At 40.8% G+C, this 20481-nt stretch overlaps 1 protein-coding gene and 1 pseudogene across 2 annotated transcripts in view; both read right to left on the bottom strand.

The window, feature by feature from the left end:
- RALA (RAS like proto-oncogene A) overlaps positions 1 to 20481 on the bottom strand; it is a 75141-nt gene that overhangs the window by 17910 nt on the left and 36750 nt on the right. The window lies entirely within an intron of this gene.
- Positions 9461 to 20359, bottom strand: LOC148110432 (aspartate aminotransferase, mitochondrial pseudogene; annotated as a pseudogene).

Genomic DNA, 20481 nt, shown 5'->3' with positions numbered 1-20481 from the left:
AGAGAGCACATGCGTGTGAGTGGGGGGAGAGGCAGGAGAGAATCTTCAAGCAGACTCCCCCCTGAGCGCAGAGCCCCACAAGGGTCTCGATCTCAGAACCCATGAAGTCATGACCTGAGCTGAAACCAAGAGTCCCACACTTAACCCACTGAGCCACCCAGGCGCCCCCTCAAACAGAAAAGTCTTAAGAAAAAAAACCAACCACCACTCATAATCTTATTATCCATGTAACAACATGAACATGTTATACTTTGAGACTGCTTTCAATCTGTATGGAGCCTACCCTGAGCTGACATATATGCAGTTTCTGATCCCATTTTTGTGTATCATAAACAGTTTAGCAGAAGCAGCTTGCCCTGTGAAGTGTCCTGTAAAGAATCTATACTTGGAGGCTAGCAATTTGATCAACTCAACAAACAAGAATTGAGTCCCCCGTTTTCCTGGGTACCAAGGACATGATCATTAGATTATGAATGACTATCACGGCTCAGAAATACTGAAAAATAACAGCATATTTCAGATAAGGAACTAAACGCCTGAAGTCTTCCCAGCCTAAGCAGTTTATGGAACATGATGTTGCTGGTGTTCCTACGGGAATCAGGAAATGACTTCTCCCCATTATGATCCTTACTTGCTGGTAGCTGTAATCACTTCGTGACTATGTAACTACTGTCTTATTTTTAAAACAGTAAGTATACTCTAAGAGCTCTGTGTGTGTGTTTTGAAAGCAAAACATTTAGCAGCTATAGCAACTGGGTTAAGAACACTTTTCCTTCCAGAACAATTTACAATACTGTTTAAATATCTGTAAATATATAATTTAAATATCTTCATTATACTTATTTCATATACATATTTAAATATATAAAATATTTAAATATTGTAAAATATTGTGACTTAGATGTAAAAAAGGCAGATTCCCAAAGACATTTTTCCAAAGTGCAATAGGTCCCTAACACCTATGAGCTGCATATCCCATACGTTCAAGAAGCTATGCAGGAGGAGAAGCTTCCACGGAGGAGACACTCCTCTCTCCCCAGTTCAAAAACTTGGCATTCCACAATTTAGCCCCAATCCCTAGTCTAGATGTTGTTCTGATGGTAAACAAGCCGAAGCCCCTGCCTACCTGGAACTTCAGACAAACACATACATAAATAAGAAAATTCCATAGTGCTAATTTAAGTGCAATAAAGACGTTGAGGGGCTCGGGGCCGAAAAGTAGGGGGACGGGCTAGTTTAACCAGGACGGTCAAGGATGACTCCTTTGAAGAGGGAGCATTTGAGCTGAGACCTGAATTTTATGAGAGAACCAGGCAGCTCTGAGGGAAGAGCATTCCAGATGAATGACAAATGCAAAGACCTAATATGGGAGAGTTTGGCGTGTTCCAGGTGAAGTCCAGAGTGGATGAAGCCTTGGGAGTAACAGAGGGGAGAGTAACAGGAGGTGAGACTGAGAGGTAGAGGAGGCCAACTGACAAAAAGCTTTGCAGGCCATAGAAAGGTGTCAGAGTTTAATTTTAATTGTAATGGGAAGCCCCTGGAGAGTTTTTAAAGCAAGACAGTGACAGGATTTAACTTCTCTCCTTAAAAAGATTAGCCTGGCTGGTGTGTGGACAGTGGATGGTAGAGGCCCAAGAGCGGAGAGCAGAGGAGGCTGTCTCATAGCCCATGCAAGAGAGGGCAGAAGCTTGGCCTACAGCAGCTGCAGCCCAAATGGTAATATTACGAGTCCCCCATAACTAGTACTTGCGTAACTATCAATACTATCAATACTGGGGACAACGACAAACCTTTACCGAGCATTCACGAGTGCCAGGCACTGTTCAGAGCACCTCACACATAACAGTTCCGTTGGGGACCACATGTTATGAATGATCCATCCTATGAGACGTGTACTATTTTAATTTCATTTGAAAGCTGAGGAATCCGGATCACAGAAGTTGACTTGCTCGAGGCCGAGTCAGGACTCAAACTGAGGCAGGCTGGCCTTCCCAGTGCTATCTGGCGTACTTCTGGAGAGACAGCTGAGGCAGGCTGGCCTTCCCAATGCTATCTGGCGTACTTCTGGAGAAACAGCTGACACGGGGGACATGGATGGGGGGGAAACAAGAGTATCTTCTAAAAATACTGAATGTGTGGTGGTGCCACTATTTAACATGGAAAAACACAGGAAGGAATAGGTCTGCGAAAGAAATCCTAAGCTCTGCTTGTATATTGGATATCCTATTGGGGATTGAAAAGGAAATTGGATGTTCTAGTCTGGAATTCAGGAGTGAGGGTAGAGATGGACATAAAAATTTGAAGGTTTACAAATGTACAGATTTAATGACATCCCTATAAAAATACCAACATTTTTCCAGAGAAGTAGAACAAATAATACTAAAATTTATATGGAACTACAAAAAACCCTGAGTAGCCAGAGCAATCTTGAGAAAGAACAAAGCTGGATATTTCAAGATTTACTACAAAGGTGTACTAATCAAAACAGTATGGTACTGGCACAAAAACAGACACATAGATAGATGGAACAGAATAGACAGTTCAGAAATAAACCCATGATTATATAGTCAATTAATCTTCAACAAAGGAGGCAAAAATACAGAAAGGGGGAAAGACTGTCTCTTCAACAAACAGTGCTGGGAAAACTGGAGACCTACACGCAAAAGAGTGAAACTGGACCACTTTCTTACACCATATATAAAAATAAACTCGAAACAGAAAAAAACCCCCACAAAACCCTCAAAATGGATTAAAGACTTAAATGTGAGACCTGAACTACAAAACTCCTAGAAGAAAACACGGGCAGTCATCTCCTTGACATCACCTGTAGAAACACTTTTCTAGATGTGTCTCCTCCTCAGGTCAGGCAAACAAAGGCAAAAGTCAACTGCTGGGACTGACCTAAAAAAAAGCTTTTGCAAAGCAAAAGAAAACCATCAACAAAACAAAATGCAACCTGCTGAAGGGGAGAAGGTATCTGCAAATGATATCTCTAATAAGGGGTTAGTAACCAGAGCATACAAAGATGTTATACAACTTAACACCAAAAAATCAATCTGATTAAAAAATGGGCGGAGGACCCGAACAGACATTTTTCCAAAGACGTACAGATGGTCAATAGACGCATGAAAAGATGTTCAACATCACTAGTTGTCAGGGAAATGCATACCAAAACCACACTGAGGTATCACCTCACGCCTGTCAGAATGGCCAAAATCAAAAACATAAGAAACAAGTACTGGCGAGGATGTAGAGAAAAAGGCACCCTTGTTGCACGTTGGTAAGAATGCAAATGTGGCACAGCCCCTGTGGAAAACAGTATGGAGGTTCCTCAAAAAATTAAAAATAGAATTACCATATGATCCAGTAATTCTACGAAGTGGGAATTTACCCAGAGAAGGAAAACGCCAATTCAAAAAGATAAGCACCTCTATGTTCGTTGCAGCATTATATATAATATTCAATATATGAAAGCAAGCCAAGTGCTCACTGACAGATGAATGGATAAAACAGATGTGCTAAATATACACACTGGAATATTATTCAGCCATAAAAAGAACGAGATCTTGCCATCTGCAACAACAAGACTACACCTAGAGGGTATAATATGCGAAGTGAAATAAATCAGTAGGAGAAAGACAAATACCATATAATTTCTCTCATAGATGGATGGAATTTAGGAAACAAAACAAACAAAGAAAAAGAGAAACAAAAACCCAGACTCTTAAATACAGAGAACAAACTGGTAGCTGCCCAAGGGGAGGTGGGTGGAAAGATGGGTGAATAAGCAAAGGGGATTAAGCATCTACTTACTGGGGAACCTGGGTGGCTCAGTTGGTTAAGTGCCTGAGTCTTGATTTTGGCCCAGGTCATAATCTGAGGGTCATGAGATGGAGCCCGCATGTGGCTCCACACTGGGCATGGAGCCTGCTTAAGATTCTCTCCCTCTGGGGTGCCTGGGTGGTTCAGTTGGTTAAGCATCTGCTTTTGGCTCAGGTCATGATCCTGGAGTTCCAGGATAGAGCCCCATATCGGGCTCCCTGCTCAGTGCGGAGTCTGCTTCTCTCTGCTCAGTGGGGAGTCTGCTTCTCTCTCTGCCCCTTACCCGGCTCAGGTTCTCTCTCTCTCAAATAAATAAAATCTTAAAAAAAAAAAAAAAAAGATTCTCTCCCTCTCCCTCTCACCACCAGCCCCCGATACTCTCTCTCTTAAAAAAAATAGAGTACACTTACTGTGATGAGCACTGAGTAATGTACAGAATTGTTGAACCATTATACTGTACATCTGAAATTAACATAACACTGTATGTTAATTATACCTCAAAAATAAACAAATAAAAAAATGTAGAAGACAGGGTGCTTCCAGGAGCAAAGTACCTCTAAGAGTGGGCCAGAGGAGTGGAGACAGGTCATGAAGGAGGAAGGCCATCTCTTTCTTTTTAACAGGAGATGAGGTAAAGCAAAGAACAGGGGTATAGATGAAGGTTGCAGACAGATCTGATCATTTCTTTAACTGCATCTATATTTCCTCAATGAAATATGATCACACACCAATTTAGTGAGGGAGTTGTAATTCAAAAGCAAAGCCTATCTAGATAGATCAATGGAACAGAATATACAGTAACAGATCTGAATACATACTATAGTTTAGTTTGTGATAAGGGTGGCATTTCAAATGGAGGTGGGGAGGGAAGCATGGAGGATAATTTAATAAATGGTACCGGGACAACTGGTGAGCCATCTGGAAAAAAATAAAGTTGGATCCATTCTCCCTACACCAATATAAACCGTAAGCGGATCAAAGACTTAGATGATAAAATAAAATCACAACAGCACTGGGGCGCCTGGGTGGCTCCGCTGGTTAAGCGTCCAACTCTTCATTTTGGCTCAGGTCATGATCTCGGGGTTGTGGGATTAAGCCCTGTGGCGGGCTCCTCGCTCAATGCGGAGTCTGCTTGAGATTCTCTTTCCCTCTGCCCCCCCACCCTGCTCATGCTCTTCCTCTGTCTCAAATAAATAAATAAATAAATAAATCTTAAAAAAAAAAATCACAAAATCACCAGGGTTGGGGGGGGCGGACCTGAAAGAATTGTTTGATAATCTCAGACTGGGAAGGGCATGAAGTGTTACATAATACTCATCATCAAATAACTGACAAATTTTACTACTCAAAACAATTTCTATATGACAAAATCTTCTACAAGCAAAGTAAAAAGATAAAGATAAAACTGAGGAATATATTTGCAATTCATTTCAAAGAGATAATTTCCCTATATAAAATGTTACTATAAATAAAATCAACAATTATAGGAAAATGGGCAAAAGGTACGAATAGTCACAGAAAAGGGAATATACATGGCTCTAATTGGCTCAACTTTGCTGACAAGAGAAATACAAATAAAATTACATTGGGAGGGGCACCTGGGTGGCTCAGTTGGTTAGGCAGCTGCCTTTGGCTCAGGTCATGACCCCGATGCCCTGGGATCGAGTCCCGTGTTGGGCTCCCTGCTTAGCGGGGAGTCTGCTTCTCTCTATCCCTCTCACCCTCCTCCTGCTCATGCTCTATGTCTCTCAAGTAAATAAATAGAATCTTAAAAAAAAAAATTACACTGGGACACCATTGTTTTACCCATCAGGTTGATAACAATTGTTTGCAAAGGTCAGCAAACTATAGCCCCTTGGCCTGCTTTTTGTATGGCCCGTGAGCTACCAATGGTTTTATGTTTTGAAGGATTGTAAACAAAACAAACCAAACCAAACCAAGAATATACAACAGAGAATGTATGTGGCCCACAAGCCTAAAATGTTTAACTTCTAGCCCTTTAAAGACAGTTTATCTCTCCTGGGTGTAAAGAAACGGGTATGTCCATTCACCAGAGTGCGAGTGTAAGCTGGATACACGGAACAACCCCAACCACAAAACACGTGGATGCTCTTTACCCAGTGATTCGGAGGGGGCCCCAACATAGTGTTAGAGCAAGAAAAACAAGATGTAGAACAATGTATCTTGTATGCTATGAACCCCATATACAGATGAGGAAGAGGCTTATTTAGGAATTCACTTGTTTATTGTATCTGGAACAATATAAAATAGTGGTAACACAGGGTTGCCTGTGAGGACGGAAATGAAGTCACTGGTGGATAGAAGTGGGACAATGGCTTTTTATTGGGTACCATTTTTTGCATTCTGATTTTTGTATCATGTGCATATACAACTTGCTTTAAAACAACAAAGAATTAAAATTAGTCATAAAATAAACTAATAATATAAGCTTGTTTATTTCTTGCATTCACTTGGCAAAAGTGCAATTAACTACCTTGTTCCAACTTTCATCCAAACTAGGAACTGGAGGACTGAATCTACATTTTAATTAAAATATGACATCTCCATGTGTGTGCATGGCTTTCTCCCCTCAACTTATGAGACAGGGATTCTTGAATTTCAAATGGTTTGGTTTATTTGGTTTCTCAATTATCTTCTACCTTTTACTGTTCAATTTTTTTAAAAGTGATGTCCTAGAATAATACTAGAGAACCTATTTGGTTACAGGTGGGCTTCAACTTTTCAACCCTATGGTTTTTCTCTGCTTCATTCAGAAACTAGACACCTATACCATGTTCAAAACAGTCATAAAATATGAATTCCCTGATTACCCCTCCTTCTCTGCCTTCCTTCTTTCCCTCTCTCCATCCACGAAGGCACTGTTCCCAGCGCTGGGGCTGTGGAGTTGAATGAACTCCACAGGCCACGGCCTTGCCGTGCTGTTTAGTGGATGGGTAGCCACACTGTATGAGTGTCCTGTGGCTGCTGTGACAAATCACCACAAACCTACAGAGGCTTCAAACAACACGCATTTATTGTCTTACAGTTCTGATTGCCAGAAATCCCCAGTGAGTCTTCAGGCTCAATCAAGGTGTCAGCTGGGCAGGTTCCTTCTGGAGGCTCCAGGGGAGAATCTGTTCCTGGCTTTTCCCACTTTTTAGAGACTGGCTTCTCCTGGCCCTTAAACAGTCTCAAATTCCTTTGCAAAAAGAATGAAATCCCCTTGCTCCACCACGACACTCTCTGCTTTTGTGGTCACATTGCCTTCTCCTCTACTGTAGTCAAACCTTCCTCCTCTACCTCCCTCTTAAAAAGGACACTTACAATTACATTTAAGGCCCACCCAGATTGTCCAGAATAAGCATCCCATCTTAAGATCCTTAATTTAATCACACCTGTAAAGTCCCTTTTGCCACAGAAAGTAACATTCACAGATTCCAGGGATCAGGTCCTGGATATCGTGGGCTGTTATTCAGCCTGCCACACACAGAAAGGGCAAGATGCTTCAGACTACAAATCTTCAATCCAAATTTGAAACTCTCTTAAGAAACTTTCTAACAAATGATCAGTCTAGTTCTCCAATACTGAATAAGGAATACTCTATCAAGTAAGATATCAAACAGTCCCAGCCCACCAAAAACAAAAATCCCAATAATCTTCATATTTCCCACTTCATTATTGTCTTTAGACTTTCCTAACAAAGGCACTTATTATTAGTGGTAAAAGTTCTTAATGAGAGATTCCTTGTAATAAAGAGATTAAATGAAGCATTCACCCCCTCCAATATCAATACTGCATTAAAGGTTTATGATCACTCAAGTACAGTTCTTATCAAACTACTACTAATCACAAGTAGACAGAAGCCAAATTGGTGACTCATTCTCAAAATGTAAAGTATTTCACACAGGCACACTCACCCACGACACTCCCTTTCTGCAGTAAGAATATTTGCTCAATAACACCCCCCCCAGGAATTCAGTATAAAATTAACAATTTTAGAAGAGTTAGAGTATATTTGACCAAGGAAACAAGACACACTATTCTTTTTGAAAGGGATTTAAGACTATTTAGGCTCATTACCAGGCACAAATATTATCACTGGTATAATTTTCCAGTCATTTAAAGAATGGGTATTATCAATACTATTTACTATTCCAGAAAAAGCTTCCAAATTCTCCTCAGAGAGCTAGCTTAACATCAACAAAGTCCTAAAAAGAGACTAGAAGAAATGTAGATTAACTGACCTATCATGTGAATACAGTGCAAAAACTCTAAATAAAAAAATGTTAGCATATAGAATCCAGCACATTAAGAGTAAACCAAAGTGACCAGGTGGGATTCAACCAGCTATTGCAAGAACAGCTTTATATTTTAGGAAGTCAATATAATTCCTTATATTAACAGATGAAAATAATCATATAAGTATCATCATAGGATCTAGAATCTTTGATAAAATTTGAAGTCCACCACTTATAAAAACCCTTAATAAAGTAGAAATTTATTGGTATTCACTCAGTACAGAAACTGGTGACTTTAAAAGCAAATCCCTAAAAATCTCATCATGCTTCATGACAAAATAAAAGCATTTCCACTAATGTTTTTGTCAGGAGTAAGATAAGAATGCCCACTATCATCACTCTTTTTAGCATTGTTCTGGAAGTAGCATCTGATGACATCAGAAAGAGAAATAATGAGCACATGATCATTATTAACTGATAATATAATTTCATACTGAGGCCAAAGGAATCAATTGAAAAATTGCTATTACGAGAGATTTCAAAGGGTATATGGTTCTTAACAAATATGTTATATAAAAAATGAATTTCTTTTCACATAGCCAGTTAAATGTGTAATGGAAGAAGGGGCCAAAGCAATTAAATGGGGGAAATGACAATCTTTTCAACAAATGGTCCTGGAACAACTGTAACAACCTTGGAAGAAAAGAACCTCTACGCATTTCTCACACTATACCAAAAAATTAATTCGATATGCATGATAGACTCAAATGTAAAACGAACATATGAAGTTTTCAGAAAACAGGAAAATACCTTTGAGACCCTGAGGGATAAACAGGTTTCCTAGAAAGAACACAAAATACATGAAGCACAAAAGAAAAAAAACTGAAAAATTGGACTATCGAAACTAAAATCCTCTGCTCATCAGAAGGGACTGTTAAGAAAATTAAATGGTAAGCGGTAGGCTGGGAGAAAATATTCACAATATATGTCTGTCAAAGGACTTGCATCCAGAATATATAAATAACTCCAACAATTTATTAAAAAAAAATAGAAGCAACCCAATAAAAACTGGGCATAATACTTGACCTTCATAAGCACTTCATGAAAATATTTCTTTGGCCAAAAAGTTCATGAAAAATTGCTCAACATTAGAGGGAAATTCAAATTAAAGTCACAACGATTTCCTACTTCCGGCCCACTAGAATAACTAAAATTAAAAAGTCAACATTGAATGTAGGCAAGGATGTTGAACTATCAGAACTCTTATGCCTTGCTGATGTGCGTATAAAAATGGTACAATCATTCTGAAAAATGGCGATTTCTCAACAAGCTAAACATATACATACCCTATGACCCAAAGTTCTACTCCTACACTTTACCCAAGTGATATATGTACACAAAAAGACTTTTTTTTTTTTTAAGATTTTATTTATTTATTTGACAGAGATAGAGACAGCCAGCGAGAGAGGGAACACAAGCAGGGGGAGTGGGAGAGGAAGAAGCAGGCTCATAGCGGAGGAGCCTGACGTGGGGCTCGATCCCGTAACGCCGGGATCACGCCCTGAGCCGATGGCAGACGCTTAACCACTGTGCCACCCAGGCGCCCCCACAAAAAGACTTGAACAAGAATGTTAATAGTTTTATTCATAGTAGCCAAAACCTGAAAACAACCAAATGTCTAACAATTAAAAAAAATACATATATACATAATATTATATATTATATAATTGAAAAATGGAAAAAAGACTGAATTTACAACAGCATTCACAAAGGGTACATAAGAAAGAACAAGACTAACACAAACTGTCTAAGATATACATGAACACAATTTAATAATGAACTTAGATAACTTTATAAAGAGTGACTCAAATGAAGAAAGATACTGTTTTGGGGGCAAGAAGATCGTATATTGGTTAAGGCACAAAATCCTGTAATAAAAAAAAAAGACTATTACTTTATAATATATAAGAATTTATTTACAAAAAAACCCAAAAACACAAACACCACTGAGTCAAAAGACAAGGGACCTGACTTAGGGAGTCATCAGATCTATCTCCTGAGTTTTCTTTACCCTTAAATTTGTGAAGACAGTTTCTGATGTTGAAAACCGGCTTTAACTTTTTCTTTAAAGGCAGTTTGGTTTACATACAATAAAATCACCCTTTTTATGAATTTTGATTAATGTACAGAGTCACATAACCACCACCACAATCAAGATACATAACATTTCCATCCCTCCAAAGAGGTTCCTCTTACCCCTTTGCAGTAAATCTTCCCCCACGAACCCATCCCCTGGCAGCCGCTGATCCAACTACAGCTCCCATCACCTTTTCCAGAACGTTATATAAATGGACCATGTTGTATGGAACCTTTTGTACCCGGTTTTCATTTTCCTAATAGCTAATCATGTTGAGCATCTTTTCATGTGGTTCGCTGTCATCTACGTCTTTGGTGTTTAAATCTTTAGCCCACTTATAAAAATTGGGTGGGTTGTTTGTTGTTTCAGTGAGTTTTAAGAGTTCTTTATATTTGCTGGAACAAAATTCTTTATCAGAAAAAGTCTTCTCCCAGTCTGTGCCTTATCTTTTCATGTTTCATTTTCTTTACATGTTTTTTGAAGAGGAGCAGCTTTTAATTTTGACAAAGTCCAACTCATCATTTTTTTGTTTCATACTTTTGGAATTCCAACAAATCTTTGACGAATATGAAGTGACAAAGAAACTATTGTTTTGAATATTTATAAACGAAGCCTTTTTCATTAGTCATTAAAAAGAGAAGGTGGAAAGAAGTCCAGGTGAAACATAACATTAGGAGTAACTGTCACCCGAAATTCTTAGGAGGTTTTCCTCCACTTTCAAGTACACGAGCAAGCTCTATATGAGCAACATTCAAAGTTGGAAAGTTTTATTTTTGAGGCACTGTTTTATTTTTGAAATGTAACAACATAATATTTTCCAATTATTCGAGCTGCACTGAATAAGGAGAATACAAAATTATAATAAAGACTGAACTAAGGAAAGTAATACTGTTCTAAAGGTACAGTAGCTGGAAACCACTTAATGATGGCCTAACATTTTGCCTTGTCTGAATAGTAAAATTCTTTATAGGACTTGCCAAACATGTCAGATATCAAAGCACAGACTTAAAATCACAAAGGCTCGGATTACTTTATCTTCTTGGGTCTCGGCATGTTTGTAAAGCCAGGGTTAGCATGAATTAAACAGCACAAGTAAGATGTCTAATACGGTAAGGATTGGTAATACAAACATTCATCTTTCTACGCTCTTTTTAGAAGATCCTACCTTTCTATGCAGCATGTATTCAGCCGCCAGTCAGGGCAAAATTACTAACAGCGGCACAAAGGTAAAGCCCTTGCCACAGTTAAAGCTAACAAAAATTCTCTAGAACAAATGAGGAAGTGAGGGCTGAGACTTAAAAGACAAAGCACTAGGCTACCTGGAAAGCCCAGGAGGGGGAGAGATGAGGCCAGAAGTAAAAAGGGCCAGAAATAGAACCTTATGTACCAGGAATTTAGATTTTTGTCCTCAGAGCAGTGGAGACCCACCAGGAGTTTTGAAGCGAGAGACTATGACTCAGAGGCAGGCAGAACGGCTGGAAGGCTAGAGGGCCATGTGGACTTGAATGTGGACCAGGGAGAAGGTGTGGATGGATTCAAGAGACACTCAACCAATTTGGGGACAGGTTAGATGTGAGGGGTGAAGGAGGAAGTTCAAGCCAAATCACCCAACTTTCTGGCTAGAATGGACACGGGTAAGGAAAAGAAGAGGAATGAGCAGCCTTTTGTGGGGGGCGGCGCTGAGGGGTAGGTGGTGAGAAGGGTTCATGCAAGGAAATAATGGAAGTTATCAATACTGATCTTTTAAATAGATCAAAACAATTCAAAACAAGAATCTAAGTATAGCCTAAGTATAAGTGGTTTTTTTCACCCCGGCCTCAGTGGTTTTGTTACCACATTATGACTTGATTTCTTTTTTTTAAAAAAAGATTTTATTTATTTGAGAGAGAGCGAGAGTGTGAGAGAGAGAGTGCACATGAGTAGGCGGGAGGGGCAGGGAGAGAGAGAAGACTCCCCACTGAAGAAGCCTGATGCCAGACTCAATCCTAGGATCCTGAGATCATGAGCTGAGCCAAAGGCAGACGCTTAACCAACTAGGCCACCCAGGCGTCCTTTTATGACTTGATTTCAATAATGTTGAGAAATAACAGGGTGGAACCCGAAAGGTAAAACAGTAAAAAACCGATAAACTACTATTTACAGCTATTTTAACACTTGTCTCTGAACCCTTAAATGTGCTTTTTTTTTTTTTTTAAAGATTTTATTTATTTATTCGACAGAGATAGGGACAGCCAGCGAGAGAGGGAACACAAGTAGGGGGAATGGGAGAGGAAGAAGCAGGCTCATAGCGGAGGAGCCTGATGTGGGGCTCGATCCCATAACGCCGGGATCACGCCCTGAGCCGAAGGCAGACGCTTAACCGCTGTGCCACCCAGGCGCCCCCCTAAATGTGCTTTTGAAGTAAAATTATGTAGTTTACAAAAACAGTAAACAATTAGTAATTATAAACAATATATATTTTGCTTCTGTACTGCTATGGTAACTCTGGAAGGATACATAACAGATCGTAATCATTTGAATTTTGAACCATGTGAATGTTACTTATTTGAAAATTAAAAACATTAAGTGTTATTTACTGAATTTACCAGCTACAAAACTGGATAAAGAAACAATACTCAGAGACTGGATGCTTAGGAGATCAAATAAAAAAGTATAATTTGGATAACCTGTATCTGCTTTAGGTTCTACTGTGTATGAGTTTTAATTAAGTATATATATATATATATATACACACACACATACATATATACATACACATATATATACATATATACTGTTACAGTTTCTCTTATTGATAGACTTATGAACTTCATATTGTCTAGGAAAGCTCTGCTAATTAAAAAAATGCAGACAGAAAAAATAATTGAATTAATCATGTCTGAATGATTCAGCTTAAATATTATTCAAGTAAATAAGACTTATATGAAACCTAGATATTAGGGGGGCGCCTGGGTGGTATGGTCTGTTAGGCAACTGACTCTTGGTTTCAGCTAGAGTCGTGATCTTGGGGTTGTGGGATCGGGTTGGTGTTAGGCTCCATGCTCAGAGTGGAGTCTGCTTGAATTTCTCTCTCCTCCCACCCCGCCCTTCTCCCCGTGTTCTCTCTCTCTCTAAAATAAGTCGATCTTGAAAAAAAAAAAACCCTAGATATTAGAAGAAATACTGACAAGTATAACAGTAAACAGTCATGAGCACCTGAAATGTTTTTAAGGAATTTAAATTCACATGAAGACATTTGTTAGATTCTACTTTTTAACGCATGTTTCATTAGTATGTTAGCTCTGTGTAAAGAGGCTTCTCTGATCTTTCAGCTTATTTTTGGATTTCCTTCCTGTTTCTTTTTCCTATGCCCATCTTCTGAGTCACCATATAATTACTGAGAGTCAGGTACCATGCTAGGCATCGGGGGGCAGTGGTGGATGGGCACAGAGATAAGCAGGTCAGGATCCCTGACTTCAAGGATCTCACAATCAAGTACTAAGACATGGTGGGAAGAGGTTAAGCTGTAACACACAAGTTTGCTTTCCGTATCCCTTTCCACTAAAGTTATACTTGTTTTTCTGTGTTATTTGTTGACTTCCTGGATGTAATTCTTATGGCTATTTAATATGTCATTCTGTAGATGTATAGCAGTTTACTTACCAAGTCCTGTAATAGAAGACATTACAGCCGGTTAGAATTATTCAGTATAACAATGAATGACCATCTATTTCTATATTTAAAATGCTTTTCATGAGGTAGATTCTAAGAAACAGAAATGAATGAATGGATTGTTTAAGGTTTATTAGGCATAATGTCCCACTCCTTTTCAAAAGGGCTGTACAACTGTTCACAACATTCCCATTAGCGATTGGTATTCTTTAAAAAAATTTGCTAATCATGTATCAGGAAAAAGACCTCATTGTTATTTCTATTTCATCTTTGATTACATGAAGAGGATGAATATTTTTTCCATCCAGTTATTTTGTGAATTGTTAATTCATAACCTGTACTAATCTGGCAATAGTATTATACTAATTTTATATAATATCATGTCACCAGTGGCAGGTAGATCTCCTTCCCATTACAGACCTGGACACTCCATGTCCACTGGCATTTTAACAGACACGCTTCACTTCAAGGTTCTTGGCCAAGGAATAGGATGACAAGTTGGATTCTTCTCCAAATATCAAAACAAGGAGAGTTTATCTTGGGTCGCTAGCACTTTTACTGGAACTCCTAGTCCTCCTCAGGCTCCGAGATTAAAAGAAACTTTGTTTGAAAGTAGATTTCCAAAATAGCATGGGAAGCAATGTTGCTGCAACATTTGTATGGGCTGGGTGTGTGGGTAGGATATCCAGTTGGCTCTTAATACAGACATATATTGATACCATGTCCCATCATCTCTTCTGCTCTGCTCCTACTGACGCAGCTTGAAGTCTCTTCAGCCATCTTTGGGGAAGAAGAGATTCCACTTGCAGCCTTTCCTCAAGGGGATGCTGGCCTGGGGCTTCCTCCACCCCAGTTCATCCATCAGTGCCATCTGTTTTCTGTCTTCTAAAACCTGGAAAGTCTCTGCTTTGCTGATGGCCATTCCATCTGTTCCCATTCTCAGTGCTGTTATGAATTTACAAGTTTCTGTCTGTAAATTTTATTTTCCTCTGTCATTTCACTGGGAGTCGGGGACACAGAGGAGTTAGTCTATTGCCTTTCATTACAAACTTCAGTTAATATTCTTAGCTGACTTACTTGAAATCCCAAATTATTTCAAATTCAGGAACTATGAAAATCTCAAAGATAATCTAATTAAAATTAACCTCAGTTATCTTTTAAGATTATTTATTATTTGAAAGAGAGCAAGCGAGAGGGCACGAGGTGGGGGGGCAGAAGGAGAGGAACAAGCAGACCCCTTGCCAAGCAGTGACCACGACACGGGGCTTGATCCCAAGACCCTGGGATCATGCCCTGAGCCAAAGGCAGATGCTTAACCGACTGAGCCACCCAGGTGCCCGAAATGCCTCAGTTTTAAAGAATACAATTATCCACTACCAATTTTAAGAATAAATAGGTTTCCTGAAATGAGTGACCAAATAATCACAAATACAGAAAAAAAGATTAGGCAATATCTGACATAGAAAAGGAGTAGGAGTGGGGTGCCTGGGTGGCGCAGTTGTTAAGCGTCTGCCTTTGGCTCAGGGCATGATCCTGGCGTTCTGGGATCGAGCCCCACATCAGGCTTCTCTGCTAGGAGCCTGCTTCTTCCTCTCCCACTCCCCCTGCTTGTGTTCCCTCTCTCACTGGCTGTTTCTCTCTGTTAAATAAATAAAATCTTAAAAAAAAGGAAAAGAAAAGAAAAGGAGTAGGAGTGAGGCACAAGTGGGAGAAAAGAGAAAGGATAGCCAGTAGTCTTCACTGCTGCTATAGAGAAGTGTTGAAGTGATTTTTAAAAAACCCATTTTCTTTATAGAATTGAGACAGGTCAGCTAACTAAGAATTTACAAAGGGCCATATTGATCAGTCATACTCTGCAAATTAAGTACTGAAACTCTTTTTATAAACCAGGAATTTATTTTTTTTAAAGACTTTATTTGTTTGAGACAGAGTGAGAGAGACCAAGCATGCACAAATGGGGAGGGGCAGAGGGAGAGAGACAAGCGGACTCTAGGCTGAGCAGGGAGCCCCACAAGGGGCTGGATCCTCCAAGTCCCAGGATTGTGACCCGAGCTTAAGGGAGATGCTTAACTGCCTGAGCCACCCCGGTTCCCCATAAACCAGGAATTTAAAGTTAAAGATTAACTCTACAGCAATAAAGAGAAATCCCTTTGTACCAACTAACCTCTACTACAGCTCTTTTACAGGCCACTTGCTGAGTTTCTACTTTATGGAAATGTGGTTGAATAGCCAATACTTTTTATTTTTATTTTGGGGAGGAGGGGGGTGCTCGATAGAAACTTCAACAGAGAAACCCAGCTGTAATAAGTCTACATGGTTGGAGCAGGTGGTGGTTATCTTTCCAAAAGGCAAAGCCTGAGTCCAGCTGATGGCACACAAAGATTACAAGCAAAGCCAGGATACTCCCCTTTCCTGGTTGTGGCCCCATCGCCCGCTCAGGATGTGAGAAGAGAGACTGAACTACTGCCCTGAATGAAGGAAGAGGTCCGACCAGGCAGAGACAATATTCTGACAGGAGACAAACAATCACTGAAGAGGATTCTGATCTAAGCCCTACAGGATGGGGTTGAAGGTCAATCGAGCAGTAGCAAAGGATGAAAACCTAGGCTAGTTATAGATCTCTGTGCCTAAGGAAAAGAACAGCAACACTAAGGGAGAAGACTAGAACATTAAAATGCCTTTTTTTTTTTATTAATAAGACAGGAAATGGCATCTTTCTTTTCCTTGCTGTAGTGGCAGCACCCTTGCTGGTTTTCACGCAACACGATTTCTGTAACGAGGTCTGCGGATGAGCTTGCTCGGTCACGGGAGAACACGAGGCTGCCCGCTAATGCCAGAGCCAGGCCTTCCCGCAATGCCTCTTGTAGGTGGTATTCTCACGCTGGACCCACAGAGGTGCCCCCAACGCCATCATGTGTGGCAGTGAAAGCTTCTGAAACATTGCAATGGCATGACCGACAGGTTTTTTGGGGGGGGGGGGCTATGTCTTTCTTGTACATGCAGACTCTTCTGGAACAGCTGGAGTTAAAGGATGAGCAGGAGTTTGGCTTCGAGCCACAAAGTTTCAGACACCCGCCACAAATGCCTCTGCCCTATTTCACTACACATTCTTTTCTGAGAAACACATTCAGTGGTTGAGTGTTAAGTCCTGTGGTGGAAAGCAATGACCTGCTGGCCACCATCCACCCTCCTTCTTCCTCCATGTGAATCTCACAACAGAGGAGGCCGTAGACGGGAAGGTTGTCTCTGTTCCCTCTCACCAGGGAAATGACTTGGTGACCTAGCGAAAGGCGTGGGCAAGGTAGCCCCCTGCCACAGAAGTGCGGCCGTCCTCTGTCCTGCAGACGGAGAACTCCTAGGCCTCTCCACCGGCTCAGGCTTTAGTCCTGTGAAACGAACATGCCAATCCGGTCAGTGATGTGCTGCCGGGGAGGAGCCCTCCTTCTTGAGGCTGGAGACCAGCGGAGTCCACACGCTCATGACGCGGTGGGCCACGCCTTTTACTTCCTGCCACCACTGTTTTCACAGGTCAGGGCTGGTCAGGATGGGCCTGGTCAGGATGGTCCAGGAAATGTGGGCCCCACTGATCAGGGAGGATTGGAATACATGGGACGGATCAGGATCTTCAACCGTGACTCCACCTTTGTGGCTGCACCAGCACCCTGGCCGACCACACTGGAGGCTCCCACAGATAGGCCCCTGTTCTCGGCACAGGACTGGCAGAGACCGACACGGATGCTCTGTTCGATGAAGTGGCGTACAGCCCAGGCATCCTTGTTGCCATCACCACGGGCAAAGCCTTGGGAGGCTATGTCAAACAATGCAAAGAAACTGTTCTTCACCACCGTTGTGATCTCCTTCCACTGCTCAGGGCGAGGGTCCACTCCCGTGGGATTGTGGGCACAGGCATGCAGGAGAAGAACACTTTGCTGTGGTATTTTCAAAATGTCCTCCTTAGTGCCTGTGAAGTCAAAGCTGCACATCTTGGGGTTATCGTATCAATTAACCTTGTGGCTGCATGCCAGAGTCCCTGAAGACGGGTGTGTGATTGCCCCAGGATGGTTCCCCAGAAAGACATTTGGCTGGACTTAAAAAATCTTTGCAGAAAACTGACTCCAATTCTTAAGGCCCTAGTTCCAGAAATGGTCTCCAGGGTGACATAACCTGCTACTTTTCAGCACTTGGTTGTTCTGCAGCTGCCTTACAAAATTCAGCAAGTCTCATGATGGCAGGTATTCTTTGTCCAAATTTTGGCAGCAGTCTGGGCCTCTGCCTTCCAAACGCTGGGAAGCACATAAGGCTTTCCATTACCATCCCCATAGGCACCAACTCCCAGATTCACCTTTTTGCTGTTGGTGTCTCTCTGACAGGCTTCTGGGACTCCCAGGATGGGATCTGGGGGCCCCATTTCCACACAGGTCCACCAGGAGCTGGCTCTGGCAGAGGCCACATAACGAGGACTGGGAGGAAGGCGGCAACGAACGCAGACAGCGCACCTGGTTGTGACCCAGCAGGGACATGGTGGGCGCAGAGAAGGCAGTGGGGAGCTGCGGGGCGGAGCGGAGGGCCAGCAGCCAATTCTTTTTAAATAATAACAGGGAGTCATTCAAAATACGGAAAGAAAGAATATCGAAACCGGTAACCTCTGAAATTGACTTGCTATCACGCACGGCACCAGGCATCCACGTAGTCCCATTAAGCGTTTGGTATGTAGTCTATGATGCTTACTGTAGACGTACGGCACAGCAAAGACAGGAAATATCACTGTTTTTTAATTAAAAACTCTAACAATGAATATAAGAAATAGACAATCTGAACTTATGTTTAATAACAACTTGAGTATTTGTCAACTAAACTCGCAAATGTGTTTACCACCGGCTCATTTCCGAAGGCTGTGCTGAAGGCTGTTGAGGAGTCTTAACGTTATCATTAGTGTTGATCAACCACCTACACACACGTACACAACGCACACACACACATGCGCAAGGGATGTGCGCTCCTCCCTCACTTAACTTTTCATCATTATAAAAAGTAACATGTACTCATCATATAAAACTTGGAGAGTAAAGAGACAAGGGGAAAGTCGCCTGTGTCGTCCTCTTACCTAATGTTAATATTTTTGAATTTTTATTTTCTTCTAGGACGATCTTACCTTTTTTAAACGATTTTATTTATTTATTTGAGAGAGAGAGAGCACAGGTGTGGGGGGGGGCAGGGAGAAGCAGATGCCTCACCAAGGAGGGAGACCCATGCAGGGCTCAATCCTGGGACTCTGGGATCATAACCTGAATCCAAAGCAGACGTTTAACTGCTTAACTGACTGAGCCACCCAGCTACCCGACTAGGACTATCATACAAAGCATTCAGCCAATCATATGGTTCAAGAAGCTGGTAGAAAATTCCCAAGGAAAGGAGGAAAAAGTAAAAAAGGAAAATTAAAAAAAATACCCAGAGATAAGACAATAACATTGGAGGAAAATAAATATTTTCACTTATTGACTATTTAAGTTGGATACTTTTTCAACTACTTGATTATCTCAAGAAACTCTTAAAGGACATTAAAACTATAACCCACATTTTACAGCTCACCCACACAGAGTTTTTAGAAGGTGACCAAAGTCACACTGTTTGTGTGAAGCCAGGATTTTTAAGAATCCAGATCCTAAGAGTTTACCATCTAAACTTTACTACCATTATGGAAGAAACTGATAAGAATCACCTTTCTACAGGGCTCAGGCCCCAGACCGTGTTTATTTTTTAAAGATTTTATATATTCATTTGAGAGACAGAGAGAAAGAGAGAGTGTGAGTGGGGAGTGGCAGAGGAGGAGGGAGAGGGAGAAAGAATCTGAAGCAGACTCCGCACTGAGCAGACTGGGGCTCGACCCCACAACCCCAAGATCGTGACCTGAGCCATAACCAAGAGCTAGAAGCTCAACCGACTGAGCCACCGAGATACCCCGGACCCCAGACAGTTTTAAAGGCAATTTCTCTTAAACATAAAAAGATAATTCTCATGGGTAGCACAGAAAAGCTACCCCATTCATTTCGTTTGGGTAAGAGAAGCCAGGGGTACCAAAATATCAGTAATCATACCAAAAAGAAGGCCACATTATAATTTCATTAAAGAACAGACATTTCATAAAATACAAACACCCGATTTTTACCTCTTAGTAATGAATAATTCATTACGGTTAAATGTGTTTTATTCCAGAAATACTAACAGCCAAATATTAAGAATGCTAGAATACGATCTAATCACATGAATAAGCCAAATGAGAAAACCCATATAATCAGAAGAGAAAAGAAAAAGGCATTAGGCAAAATTCAATATTCCTTCCTGATAAAAAATTTTTGAGGTAACCAGCAAAGGGTACATGTTGTTTAGTGTTTACATAGACTTATAATGACATGCTTCACAAATTTGAGAGTCCTTTTTCTTCAGGAGCTACACGAAACTTAACCTTCTCTGTTTTTTAAGAAAGTACATATACCACTAAAGCCAGCCCACTTAAGGAGTGCAAATCAGAGAGAACATGGTGGCGGGAGGTAGAAAAAAGCTCAGATTTCTCTTTTCTGGGTTTTAATATTCTTGTCTATAGCTGTCAATGAACGAACAGAAAAATTTTGCCCA

The sequence above is a fragment of the Ursus americanus genome, chromosome 3 (genome assembly GCF_024610735.1).
Source record: "Ursus americanus isolate L20-20 chromosome 3, mUrsAme1.1.p, whole genome shotgun sequence".
NCBI classification, from domain to species: domain Eukaryota; kingdom Metazoa; phylum Chordata; class Mammalia; order Carnivora; family Ursidae; genus Ursus; species Ursus americanus.
The sequence above is the reverse complement of the archived record's forward strand: the minus strand, read 5'-3'. Positions and strand labels throughout refer to the sequence as shown.